This window comes from Microtus ochrogaster, chromosome 7 (genome assembly GCF_000317375.1).
Source record: "Microtus ochrogaster isolate Prairie Vole_2 chromosome 7, MicOch1.0, whole genome shotgun sequence".
Lineage (NCBI taxonomy): Eukaryota > Metazoa > Chordata > Mammalia > Rodentia > Cricetidae > Microtus > Microtus ochrogaster.
In genome coordinates, this window is record NC_022014.1 from 18,263,830 (window position 1) to 18,276,973 (window position 13,144).

At 42.7% G+C, this 13,144-nt stretch overlaps 1 protein-coding gene across 1 annotated transcript in view; it reads left to right on the forward strand.

Annotated features, from left to right (window-relative positions):
- Myo1d (myosin ID) overlaps positions 1–13,144 on the forward strand; it is a 298,766-nt gene that overhangs the window by 908 nt on the left and 284,714 nt on the right. The window lies entirely within an intron of this gene.

The following is a 13,144-nucleotide window of genomic DNA, read 5'->3' on the forward strand; positions in this document are numbered from 1 at the left end:
CCATTCAGGATGCTATGGAGCGAACCCTGAGCTGTCTGTTCCGGGACACGGGCTATTTTTTAGTTACTCGTTCGACGTAATTAGACACGTTTCCAGACATCGAAGAGACTGCTGCACTTGCCAGTGCCAAGATAAACTGTCTGAATTTGACAAGGCGTCCATGGTTTCAGTTTTTTCAAGGAGTTATGGATGGAGCCCTTGTATTACTGACGTCCTTGAGAATTTAGTCACAACTCAATGCCCCAAAATGGGCTTCCAAAAGAACTTATTTTAAAGTCTTCTATATGAGATTATTTCATTTTCGATAGAGTAATGTGTAAGCTGAGTATTAAAGCAGTTTGACTTTTAAAAAGTGAAACCAAGTTTCTAAATAGCGTAAAGTGTGTGTGTGTGTTCGTTCATTCCCAGAAGCTTTGCTTTGTCTGTTGCCTATAAACTTTATAGCCAAATATCACTTTGTAAACTTAAACCCTGAAAATTATAATTAGATTTGGATGTTTAACTAACTTCATTTTTCACTATCAACCTTAATTTCAAAATTTAAAAAACCCTGTTTACTCTTTGAACCAGCAAAACAGTTTCATCCATTCTTTTCTGCTGTATAGCTTAAGGTAACCTTGAACTTTTGATCCTCCTACCTCTACTTCCTGTGTACTGGGCGTACAGATGTGCACTACCTGGTCTATGTAGAGCTGGGACTCAAACCCAGAGCTTGGTACATTAGGCAGGAGTCACTCCATCAACAGACAAACGGGCTGCACCATCAGCCCTCATCTGTTCTGTACCAGGCTTCTAATGTCTGGAGCAAGAGTGTGGAGTAGGAGCACCAGCCTGAATGCTACTCCTGCGTCCCATAAACTGTGGGCCTCCATTTCTTAGTTATAAAGTAACAGGGCTCTCCAGGAGTTTTCAGAGCTTATATTCTCAGCCTCCCTGAGTTTCCTAGGGTAGTAGTCTCAAAGGACACAGTGTATTCTAAATAGAGTGTTACATAGACTATGTAGTTCCTTGCTGTCCTCAGAAAGTCCATTCCAAGAGTCTCTGTGGATTCTAAAATTTGAGGATGCTTACCTATAGTCCCAACTATTTCAGAGGGCAATCCTGGAGAATGTTCATTTGAGGCCAGTCTGGACAATTTATCAAGACTGCATTAAACATTATGATTAGAGGATGCCTGAATCCTTAGTGTAAACTGACAAAAGTAGCTTCTTCGTGTCTGTGGGGCATGTATTACAAGAAACCCCCTGGTGGATGAGCCCTATTTACTGTTCTCTCCTTTAACTACAAGCCTATGATCAACTTTATAAATTCAACACAGTAAGAGATAAAAAATTACTGATATAAAACAGAACTATTATAGCAATATACTGTAATAAAAGTTAGGTCGAGTTTCTTGTGGTTTCTCATTCAAAAGATGGTTTTATGTCATATTCACTCTCGCTGATAGCATATAGCTGAAACTGCATAAAATGAAGTTTTGGATAAGGGAGTTCTGTTCGTATAGCCTCGATTACACATATCTTCCTGTATTTTCTTCTGTGCAGTCCCAGGGACTGAACGCAGGGCCTTGTGTGCACTTGGCAAGTGCCTTACCCCTGAGCTACACCTCTAGTCCCTCCTGTGTTTCTTACATCATATCTAGGTTGTGTATAAAACCTAACACAATGTAATGCTATGTAACATTATATTATATTATATCTATTATATTATACTATTAGGGGATAATGACAAGAAAAGGTCTAAACTTGATCAGCCCCAATACAGTGATACAGTGTTTTTTCCAAATCTTTTCAGTTCTCAGTTGATTGAGAATATAGAACCAGCAGTTATAGAAAGCCAACTACAGATTGTATCCATAGTACTAGAGTAGCTTGTTGCACTTTTTTTGTTGTTTGGTTGTTGTTTTTATTTTACTTATTTATTTTCATTTATTTGTTAATAGTCTCCCTATGTGTAGCCTCAGACTTAAAGCAATCCTCTTTAGTCTCCTGAGTCTCATTTGACACCATGTTTTATATGTTAATTTTAAGCCAAAGTTTAGATGCCCAACCTTTTTTTTTTTCCTTTTGGATTTTTGAGACAGGGTTTCTCTGTGTAGCTTTGGCACCTGTCCTGCAACTCACTCTGTAGACCAGGCTGATCTCTACCTCCCGAGTGCTGGGATTAACGGCATGTGCTACCACCACCCGCCTAGATGCCCAACTTTTATATAAATGTCATCAAATGTCATCTTAATCAAAATGATATAATTACAGTTATAAGCAGTACTATGGTGGTACAGAGTCAATGGCCGAGATTCAGGTTCTCATTTTACTACTTTCTTGCTATGGTCTAAAGATTTCTTATTTAAATGTTTTTGTATCCTTATCATTTTTTTAAAAATAGGTCATCTTTAGGTTAAATTCTTTAATATATATATAATTCAAAAGACTACTTCCTGGCAAATATTTATTAGCAATACTGTTCAAAGTTTTCTCGGGTACACATAGCGTAGAGAGTTATATAAAAATAATTTCACCAATTAAACTTGTTCAAAATTATTTGAGATGCTGCCCTTCCCCCATGATGGAGCTGTGTGCTTTGAGAAGTCTTTTTATAGTTAAGCTGCTGTCAATTACTAATCATTTCAGTTTATCAGACATCAAGTACATTTGCTAAGTACATACTACACACAAGACACAATAGTAACACTTGAATATGATGTCTTATTTTAACTTCCATACAGCATATGTATGGCACACATGGCATGACATTAGTCAGAACTTCGAGGAATTTTCTGAGTTTCAAGTTGAAGGTTTAGAGTCTGAGTTAAACTAGTTTTTAAAACTTCCTTTTTGCCAGATATGGTAGCTGACTCCTGTAATCCCAGCACTCAGAAGCTTGAGGCAGGAAGCTTGCAAATTCAAGTTTAACATGGGATACATAATGAAATCCTGTCTTACAAACTTCCCCCATCCCAACAGACAAGAAAGGCAAAGCAGACACGTCTCCATCCCTCTGCAATAGAGTTAAATGGTTGTGGCTTTTAAAAATTAGCACCATCATTATTCCTATTGTCAGTGTTGTGTGTCTAACCAGGGCCTTTGCATGCTTAGAAAGTGTTCTTCTATGAGTTTGATCTGCAGCCTTTTTTTAAAAAAGCAAATTGAAGGACAGTATTTAGAATTTGTTTTAAAGACTTTCACATTCATTGGTTACAAGCTTTCAGAGGTTTGAATTAGTAGATCTTTAGGGAGAACCTGACGTCTGTGTGCACAGAAGAGAATGGTAAAATTGAACTTTGCTTGAGGTACTCTAGAGGATGAGATGGGTGGATGCAAAGAATTATGAGTGTGATCTGTTCCTTATCTTTAAGAGGTGCTATGTCAGTGAATACCAGGAGAAAGGTGACAATTGCTATTAATTTAGAAAACAGAAAATGAGATAAGCTTTATAGAGCTAAGGTGGCTATTTGCCAAGTAATTCTATGAACTTAATTGTTCTGGAAGTTCGAAAGAGGGACAAATCCCACAGGTTGACTCAGAAACACCCTGAAGAGAAGTTGAGCTCAGCTCCAGAGAATGAGTAGTGCTCATCTAGGTGGACCCGTGGGTGGAGAACATTCCAGGTGGATACAGTGGCATGAATGAGTAGGGAGGGTGGCAAGAAAGCCGGCTGTGTATTTAGATGATCGTGAATGAGCTGTGCTGTCTGCAGAGGAGTTGGTATTGGGGATTTGTGGGAGGAATCATGAGCTCCTGTTAGCAGGATTCCTGGCTGATGCTCAGATTTCCAGTCTGCCTTTTCCCTGCCATTCAGAATCCTGGATTATTAGATACCTGTATGTGTTTGCTGCCGCTGTTGCTTTGGGTGAGTGGGTGAGTGGGTGGGACTCACACATCACCAAGGCTGACCTCCAACTCATAATCCTCCTGTTTCTGCTTCCATGTGCTAGGATGACAGGTGTGTGACACCACAGCCAGCATTTGTGTGTGTGTAACTCTGAGAGTTGGCTGTGATTCTCATTACACAGACCACCAACTCCTCAGTTGTTAATACATAGTGTCAGCGAAGGGTGGCCCCATACCTTCTTTTAGAGCTATAAATCCCAACCCGGATTTAAAACCACCCTCTCTGAAAATTTAAACTTTCTGTCATCATGACATTCCCCCTCCCTGACTGTATCTAGCTGTGAGTTCCTGGAATTTGTTGCTGTATCCTTTGGTTTTCCAATTCACTTTATTTAGAGATGACCAAGAATCTCCACGGCAGACCAAATACTAACATGAGATGTTAGTAAGTTCTCAGTGTGAGTTGCTTGGGCTACACCAGGTATATTCCTTTGGCTGTCAGCAGGTGAAATGGGAGGTGTCTGTTTGAGGGGTGGATGCAGGGATGCAAATGAAATTCCTGAAGATGTTTCTATTACTCCTGCCCTCCTCATGCTGGCTCCAGTTTGTGCTCCTTATTCTGGAATGTCTGGTCCTGTGATTTCTGCCTGGTTCTTCCACATGGACCGCTTCCATCCTTTTTAGGGTCTGTAACATACATGAAGTATCTAAGGCTGTAGTTACTTCAGGGGTCTGTGACATCAAAACTTGATTTTAATTTTCTCAACAGTGGAAATTTTCCATCACTGTGCTGGGCACACAGTACATGCCTTTGGGATAACAGTTTCCGTATTGTGGATAGAGAAGAAAGGAAGGTTTCAGTTACTTTCAGTAAAACTTTTATGGTCTTGGGTGTGGAGGTGCACACCTGTCAATCCCAGCACCTAGGAGTCCAAGTGAGGAGAATTTTGAGTTCAAGCCAGCTTGAACTACATAATAAGACTTTGCCTCAATAGTCAATTGAATAAATAATTTAGAAACTTTAAAAATATCGTTTTCAGTTTGGAATTGTCTTTTCAGAGCTAGTGTTGTAGGTCTGTAGTGTGATTCATAGGATGTGTCACCTAGCATGTGCAAGGCCCTGGCTTTCCTCCCTAGCGCCATCTAAAGGGAAGGACAGTAACAACAATTGGACTGTTCTCTGCTTTTCCTCTTCTGGAACTAAAGCTTGATTTTTGAACATTTACTCCAATCACTGTAACTTCACTCTATTCATACTACCTGTGCGTGCGTGCATGTGTATATGCGTGTTTGTGTGTGTGTGTGTGTGTGTGTGTGTGTGTGTGTGTGTGTAAGGCCAACTCAAGGTGCTATCTACTTTCAAAATTTTTTGAGACAGGGTGTCTCACTAGCCTGGAGCTCACTAAGTAAGCTAGGCTGGTTAACCAGCAAGCCCCAGGGGTCGACTTATGATTGCCTTCCCAGCACTGGGGCTACAAGTGCCACCACACCTGGGATTTTTACTTGCATTCAGGGTCCAACTTGGGACTTAATTGTAAGACAAACACTCTACTGACTGAGCTATCTCCTCAGCCCCACATCTACATATGAGTGTAGGTGAGTGTGTCTATGTGGACCGGGTAACGTTAAAGAGCTGGTGCGGGTTAATGTGAGTAAGCATATCTGAGAAGATTCCATTTGTATTTCTTGCTCTTGTAACAAAATCTCTCTGTGTCTTGAGGCTCCCTTCCCTTCCTCCCAGAAGTCTCCTGTGAGAGGAAGAGACTTGTTCTGTTATTTCTCTTTAATTTTCCAGTGGAGGTGGTGGTGGCAAAGTGCTTTCTGTTTCTAAAGGATCTGTGCCCAGGAGTAAGATTCCTGTCAGCCCTCCTCTGACGCTCAGGCCACATTCTGCTTCCTTTTTAGCTACTTGTTTGGGGCAGGGAGCCCTTGCTTCCTCCCTTTCTAGCCTGACCCATTCCTGTTCCTGAGTCTTTCTAGCATCCCAGCAGCTTCTAACCCTATCTGAGTGCACTGTTAGGTGGATGGTGGGGAACACCTAGCTCTTCTGAGCGCACTGTTGGGTGGATTGGGGGGGGGGATACCTAGCTCATCACCCTCACACCACTGTCTGCTGAAATGTAAAATTCAGGCTGCTGTATAGGAGTGGACTTGAACAGAGGACACTGTCCCTGAGAGATGTGCTTCTCAGTTGATAGGGCAGTAGAATGTGATAAGTTTCCTACCGTCATCTGCTGTTCCTACCTTGAAGACAAAGCACCTACTCAGCCTTATTTATTTTGTGGTGCAGGGGATTGAACCCATTGCCTCATGCATGCTAGGCAATTGCTCGACCACTGAGCTATACTCCAGTTCCTGTTTCTTTTAACCTGTGCTTATTATGTCTTTGCTTAGAGCAGATTTTTTTTTCAGTGAAGCTGTTGACATTTTGAGTGGATAAGGCTTTGTTGTGAGGGCTCCTCTACGCCCTGAGGGATATTTAGCAACATCTACCTACTAGATGCAAGAATTGCATCTGTGTAAAATTGCCTCCCGTTGAGAACCTCTGTCCGAGGCCGTCCTTACTCCCTGGACTGTTCTTCCCTCATCGCCACTCTCATTCCCTCCCTGCTTATCACTCACATCTTACTCATCTAGAGACCAGTTCTAAGAAGTCTGTCCTAATCCCACAAGACACCGTTAATCACACTCTGCTCCTAGAATACAGGCACACTTGTTCATAACTGTTAAAGATTTTGCCACATTCTCTTGTCTTTTTGCATATCGCTCTCCTTGCTAACCTGCGGCATAGTTAGTCAAAGACGCATTTCTAAAGGTAGACCTGAGTTCTCTGGTACTTTGAAACCCAGTGCTGTTGGAGAACCCATCTTTAAGAAAATACAAAGTGTGACTATAAAATTGGGTCTTTGGACAGGGAAGCATGAGTGAGTGAGAAACAGGCCTTTTGTTTCCTGTCATGCCACAGGCTTGACACCTGTGTGCTCAGCACAACTAAAGTAGTCAAGCGTTGGATAATTGGTCTTCAGCCAGAACCCTCAATCCTAAGTGTATATCAGAGCCTGGTGTTGCAGGCCTATAACCCCAGCTACTCAGGAGACTGAAGCAGGGTGATTAAAAGCAAGGTCTGTATGAGCTCAGAGTGAGGTCAAGGACAGACTTGGAATTTATGGAGATTCTATCTCAAGTTGCAAAGAAAAAGAGGGCTGTGGTTGGGCATAGTAACATAATGCCTGTAATCCCAGGATTTGGGAAGCAGAGGCAGGAGGATCAGGAGTTCAGAACCAGTGTTGGCTCATGAGTTTGATGCCAGCCTGAACTGTTTGGAGCACCCCCCCCACACACACATACCCACACACACACACACATATATATATTCTCTCTCTCTCTCATACACACACACACACACACACACACACACACACACACACAAGACAAAAGAGAAAGCTAGGGATGTAGCTCAGTAGAGTACTTGCCTAGCACTCAGAGGCTCCAGATGCAATCTTCAGTACCACCCTCCCCTATAAAGAGGAACAAAAAGCATATAACCTTCTCAGTGTTGTCCTTGATTGTGGACTGGGGAGAAGAGGCGTGATGGAACGAATAGGCAGACAGCAGCTAGGGGCTCATGCTGCCATAGAACTCTGCCCACACCCAGTAAGCCATTGGGTCATTGGAAACTTTGGCGAACAAAGTTTTCCCTTCCTTACCAGACCCTGGGTGGTCTTCACACAACGTAAACCCACCATGGGTTCATTGCTTCAGTTCAAACTCTTTCTCCTCAGATTTAGAGGAGAGGTGAATGGCACACTAAATCTTTTTGGCTTCCATATAAAATTCTTTGGCAACTGCCTTTGGAAACGGACAGTCTGCTCTGTGCCTGTTTTGCACATTGGCTTCAGATTGGAACAAAAATGGGAACTTGGTTTTGGAGCTGCCATTTGGAGTGAATCACCCCCACTGCCTTGTTTCCTCTCCTCTGTGACAGACTTCCAAGACTATTTTTATTCAGGGTCATTTCTTGACCCTGTAGACTTCTGCTGAGTTTAGCTCCCAAATACAGCCAGATGTGGATGGAATCAAATACTCAGAAGTCACTACTGGTTGCTTTCATTACAGGCTTTTGAAGGGATTGACTCTCAGAGTTGCTTGACTTTGATATGGATGGACACGTTTGCACAATAATCTGCATGTACTTCACTTCACTGAGCTAACCTTATGTGGAGAGCTAGCTGCTCACCAGTGTTCTCACCAAATGTCTGAGCCAGCCCAGCAAACAGAACCGTGATCAAACACTAACCTCATTTTTTTGATTATTTCCTAAAGACAGGAATTGGGCCATTGTGCTGTTGCCCAGCCACTGCCGAGTTCACTGAGAGAGGAACTTCTGTGGTCCTCGTTGACTCTAGACGTAATGGTAGTTTCCCCCATGCATGCAACCACTGACATCACTCAAATGCCAACCCTATTCATGGAAGTTGGAGTGAGAGGGCAAGCCTCCTTCTAATTGTCTTTTAAATCCCTTGATTGATTTGACAGTTTTATTTCCTGGGGAAACAGGCTTCTTTCATCTAACTGCTCTATAGTTATTGGCTAGGGCTCTTGAAAAGATCTATGTTTTCCATCCTTTAGCTGGGGGGCATTTGTGTGGTAGAAGAGAAGGGAAAATGTGCTTGCCACAGGGAGAGTGGAAAACACACAGGCTTTGAGGTCTGTCTGACCCAACTCCCAATCTCATTATGATTTAAGTACCCTAGACCTCAATGTCATTGTGTGTGGACAGTGATCACCTACAGTTGCTGCGATGAAATCATCTGTGTGGAAAAGGTCTGGTCAGGGCTTAGTTTAATTTCCACTTAACTCGTGTTGGCTCTTCTCCACTCCTTCCCATATTGTCTTCCCTCTCTGCCCTTCAGTGAGTACTGAAGTAGCTGTGTTCTTCCTCCTCCAGTAAAATGGGGGAGCCAATTGTTTTGTTTTCATCTGGGAAGCAAGGATGAAAAAGGTCCTGGGAGGAATTCTGGTTGCCCGTGGAGAAAGAAAGATGTTTTCCATGCTCTACCTGGTTCCTCGAAGCCTCCGTTGTGGGAATAATGGGCTATTGTGAAGTTAATGATAACATCTGAATAGGTGGCCAGAACACAACAGGTCTTCAGTGAATGCTTAACCTCTGGCCCAGCCCCTTGGACTGAACATTCCCTGGCCATGCTCAGTTCGTTCTGTAACCGCCACCTGAAACAATCACGCAATGTTTACTTCCTGAAAACCGTCCCATAGCAAGCACTTCCGCTGCCTTTTATTCTGTGTGCCATGTTCTCTACTCTCCTACGAGTTGGTGACATTGATCCTCAGATCTAGGCAGTGATAGCCATGTGATAAACTTGTAAGCAGAGTCTTTAAAAATAAAACCATTCTGAAACCAAATTTCCTTACCTAGCTGTGGAATCCATATGATTTTTTTTTTATACTCTCCAACATCAAGCTGAAGACCACTGTGCTGAGTACTTACTGGGGCTTTCTTGTGGAAGTCACTCTTTGAGAGATAGCTTGCTGGGGTAAAGGATGCATTAATGAATGAATCAATGTGAAATGAAATATAGAGCCCAAGTAAACAGTGCAGATAATTCATCATTCTAAGTACTCCCTAGACAGGAGGACTCAACATACCATATTTTTTAAAAGAACTGATGACAACATAATTAAGATCTGTGCATATGAATATATTACAGCCCAGGGGGGACTGAAAAATGAGATTGGAAGTGGCTTGGGCATACGCTCTAGAAGAGGTACAACCTAAGCAGATCCTTGATGGAGAAGAACTGTCTCTCATTTGGAAACTGTCTTTCCTGCTGCCTTCTATCCCTGGATGGCTTTTCTTCTTTTTCTACCTGCTCAGAGTGAATGGGCTGGCCTTGCTCCTAGCCAGCTTCCATTGCGCAAGGCTGCTTTCCCTTGTATGTCTGCACCTTTTTAGTCTTCTCTTATACTGTCTTACAATTAGAGATTAAGTTGAATTGATAAAAATTCTCTTAGAAAGTCACTACCACCAGGCATGATTAAGCTTGTGCTTATAATCCCAGCCTCCAAGACAGTCTGAGGCAGAAGGATAACCCTGAGTTAAAAGCCTCTCTGGGTAGGCCAGCCTAGGAAATAGAGTATATTTTATAAAATCAAAAGGAGAACAAGACATTCATATTCACACACACACCCTCTCTGGAATCACATCCTTCTGAAGTAGCCCGGGCACAGTTGTGTCCATTGGCCTAGACTGGTTACTCTCTTTCATACCTCTCTGTAGCCCTTCACTGGAATGAGGGACTGGAGTTTTCGTTTCTGAGAAGTGGTGCTGATGGGACGGATCTGGGATGGAGCGCTAAATGCCATTGTGAAGGATGTGCATGGTAATGTAGTTCAGTTTATTCTTGGGGAGGCAAGTCCTTGTGACTAGGAAGGGTGGCCAAGGAAAACTTTGCATAATTACGATTACTGGCTCATCTCTGAGTCTAGAAGAGGATGGGGAACAGGAAATCTCCCCTCCCTTATTCTTATGCTCAATTGCTGAACTTCTGAGACTCAGCACCCAGACTGTTGTGTACTGTGATCATGACATTGTGGGTGGGTGATGTTTGTGAGCCAGCCTGTGAATTAGATCATGGCTTCCAACATTTCCTGATGAAATAGTGGAAAGCAGGGCATTTAAAGCAAAAGATTCCAGTAACAGACTTGAATAGTTGGAAAAGTCTATCAAGGCCATCATCTGACTCCTTGTTCATACTTTGCCTCCCTTCCAGTTCCCCCCATGTCCTAGCTCTATCCTTGTAGGTACCCAGACTTACAGTCCCACACAACTGCTTCATGGATTGTTGTTGCTATTCTGCCTAACTAGGACTCCATCTCCCCCACATTCTACTCGACTCACAACAAAGCAGTAGGTTCACTTTAGTGTGATTGAAGCTTTAACTCTAACATGGCTGTTTTGCTTTACTAGAAAGACTACTTATTGCTGAGCAAGATTTTTTCCTAGAGGAGCCACAGGCTAGTACAAAGTTCTAATATGTCCTTTTGGAATGATTGGAAGGCATTCGAAGGAGCAAACAAAACACAGCCTTCTTTTTGTTTCTTCTTTCCACATCTCTCCCATGATTATATTACTGTCTTGATTTTAAAAAATTATTTGCCATTTATTTATAGAAGGTTCACATAAACAATAGAAGCAATTGAATTGGTCCAAAAAATAGTTTCACCTAAAACAATGAAGCAAACACCAAGAGAAACTCAAACAATTTTTCTTTCTGTGACCACAAAGTCGGCTTTGAGGACTTGTACAATGGAGAATCGTCTGGAGCGACTGTCTGAGGCTGCTGGCCTATCTCAGTCCACCGCTTTGTATGTAGCATCAAGTCAGGAAAAAAAGCCATAGTCAATTTTCAAAAAGGTCAAACACTGTTGAAAACACTTATACTTATTGGGAATGATTCTACTGTTAGAATTGTTTCAGTTCTGACTTACATAGATATCTGGATCATTTTGAGTTTTTTATAGGAATAGTTGTTAGTAATATCAGGTTGAGTTATCAGATTCTGTTATCTTTCTCTAAATTCTTGTGATTAATAAGAGAACCTTTTAACAAGGCAAAAAGTTCAAAGTGAAGCCTGGGCTACATGAGACCCTGTCCCCAAATCCCCAACAAACAAAAATCTCTAGGCTAGTTTAAATGTAAGTTACAACTATGAGAACTGGTAATCAGATTCAACTAGCTTTTCTGTCAGTTTGTGTTTGTGTTTTAGCCTCTGTGTCCTGAGGGCCATGCAAAGGCTAATCTCCAAAGGCCTATTTGCATTAAGGGCAAAGATGATTTTATATGCATATATGAATGAATAAATAAATAAATAAATGCATAGTGTTTAAGCATCTTTGTTTCCTTGTTAAACTATGCATTTTGTTTTCTAAAAGATATTAATTTAGCCCTAGCTGGCCTGGAACTTACTATTGTAGACAAAGCAGTCCTTGAACTTGTGATGATCCTTCTGCCTCTGCCTCTAGAGCACTGGGATTTCTGGCCTGTGTCATTGAGCCCTGCTTCATTTACTGTGTTTAATGTATGCCTTTTACTTCTTGTGTTTTGTGTATCATGACTTTTCTGCTGTAACTTCAGTCTTTGGGAACATAGGAAAATAAAATTACCATTACTCTCAGGGGATGAGGTTTTACAGCATGTTTGGGACTCTTTGTAAAGTGGTAACTACCTCCTTTTCCTTTCAAAAGTTTGGAAGGGGCTGGAGAGACGGCTCAGTGATTAAGAGCTCTTGCAACTCTTCTAGAGGATCTGAGTTTGGATCCCAGCACCCACATTGGGCAACTCTACAACCCCCTGTAACCTTAGCCCTGAGAGTGCTCCACACCATCTTCTGGCTTCCACAGACACCATACATACACATATGATGCACTCGCGCGCGCGCGCACACACACACACACACACACACACACACACACACACACACACAGGGCAGATGTGTAATAACCACAACTGCAGCACAGACGGGCCCACATCTCCTCTGCAGCTGGGTCTCCTTTTATTTTGCTGCGGCCAGAGGTGGATGCCAGGTGTCTACAACTGCTTCTCTCCTGTTTTGAGACAGTCTCTCTCTGAACCTGGAGTTCACGGCTTTGACTAGGCTGGCTGGGCAGTGAGCCCCCATAGCTGTGTAAATATGGGCAGGTTCTGTGTATCCCCGTTGATTACTGCCTTCCTGTGCTTCCCGCCCGCTCACCCTTTCCCAGATCAGGTCGACCCACCTGCGCCTCCTTTCTGCTTTCTCCCGGGAATCTGATTTGTTTATTCTATGTACCCTGGGAGACGAGGGCAGCACATTACCCTGTAAGATCATGAAGAAATGTTCACATCCTCATCTTTGTACCAGTATCACAGCCTCAGACAACACACTATCCACATTATAACGATGTAAGTACACAAGCACTCAAAACATATCTGCCTCCTGGGCACACTTTGCTTCTCCAGTGGTCATAAGCTGATAATGGAGAACAATGCTATCAACAAGGGAACGTGGCCCTGAGTTTGAACACACACACACACACACGCACACACATGCAGGCACACACGCATGCACACACATGCAGGCACACACACATGCACACGCATGCAGGCACACACACATGCACATGCATGCACACATGCAGACACACACATGCACACACATGCAGGCACACACATGCACATGCATGCACACACGCATACACACACATGCACACACATGCAGGCACACACATGCACACACATGCAGGCACACACATGCACA